The sequence below is a fragment of the Chlorocebus sabaeus genome, chromosome X, assembly GCF_047675955.1.
Source record: "Chlorocebus sabaeus isolate Y175 chromosome X, mChlSab1.0.hap1, whole genome shotgun sequence".
Taxonomy (NCBI): Eukaryota; Metazoa; Chordata; class Mammalia; order Primates; family Cercopithecidae; genus Chlorocebus; species Chlorocebus sabaeus.
Window position 1 is genome coordinate 33,263,766 of NC_132933.1, and position 1,646 is coordinate 33,265,411.

Here is a 1,646-nt window from a genome sequence, read left to right on the forward strand (position 1 = left end):
GGGCAACAAAACTATTGTTAGCATTTTGATAAAAATTGCCCCTAATGAAATCTAGTCACTCAACAGTAAAACAACAGCTGGTTTACACTTGAAATTATGAGATCAGAATTGGGCACTTTGGGCTTCCATACTATGTTTTGCTTAAGTTTTTTTTTTTTATACTAATATGGACTTTTTCAATAGTAATATACCAAAACACTCCTATTTTAATCTCTGTTTGCTACTTCAAAACCTAATCCTTCTCAGATGGGACCATGAGCATAAGAGGAAAAGAGATGAGAAGGAACACTTGTTGACCTCCTGATGTGTATCAGGTGCTTTAAAAATAAAATGGTATTTAATCCTCAAATTCCTTATGGGTATTATCCCCCTCTTACAGATGAGGAGAGTGAGGCCCAGTTTAAATAACTTGCCCAAGGTCCTTTGGCTAGTACTGGAAGGAGTCAAGATTTAAACTCAGTTCTGTCTGAATCCAGAACTCAAAATCTACATTGCACATGTTGCTTTCCTGGTGGTTCGGTGGAATGGACTGCAATGAATTAAATACTGCTGTTATTCTTCCAGGCCACTGCTCAGCTAAAAGTAATTGTGTATAACCTGATAGCTACTTAATGCCTATGCAAAAAAAAAGTATATACTGCATTCTTGATCCTAAGTCTTTTTTAACTTATATTTTATTACTTATACAGAATTCTTATTTATACTTTAGTTATAGGTGTAACAAAGGAGAAAGAGAGTAGGGAAATACACAGGCAGTGGTTTTAAGTGAAGATGATGGCTCCTTAACCCAGTGTCATTAGATAATCAAACCTAAAGTCTTCCCATATTAGGCAAGCACAATTCTCTATTTTGGGCCCTTCCTATTCTTCCGTTACCTTCTGCTTTTTGTACTGAGGAATTTCGTGTGCTTTTAAATAAAGCGATAATGAGATATTGAGCAAATAAAATAGAGGTAATGCTATAAAAGACTAAGCTATGTACACTTTAAAAATGCTTGTTTCTCGCATGCTTTTTACTACTTAATTGCATTCTTTACTAATTTCCTTTCCTTGCTGTCTGTTCTTTTCTAACAGCTGAAGAATGTTCTGCTGACTCTGACCTCAACTTTCTTATTCCTGTTGCAGTGGGTGTGGCCTTGGGCTTCCTTATAATTGTTGTCTTTATCTCTTATATGATTGGAAGAAGGAAAAGTCGTACTGGTTATCAGTCTGTGTAATCAATTAAATCTAGTGGGGTTTTTTTGTTTTGTTTTGTTTTCAGTTAGAAGTTACGTTTCCATTGGCTAAAAGCCAGGACATGCTGTGCAATAGATTGTTTAAGATATGCAGACAAACTTAAGTGAGTTGCTAGCTAACTTGGGCATGAGTACACTTATTTAAGACAAAATATATTAGGACCAATTTTTTTGTTTTTTTTCTTCCTTTGTTAAAGTATAATTAAAAGAAAAATTGTGGCTTAGAATTTTTTAAGTAATGATTTTAAGCCCCTAGATCCAATTATGAAAGCATTTTTACTGATGTGTAATTTTATATGTTACAGTTACTTATATTTTACTACTTTGATGTTATTTGCAAAATCAAAGGTGTTAAAGAATTTGACTTGCTTCAGGAAATAAATTCAAGAACATAATGGATTCATTTTCATTA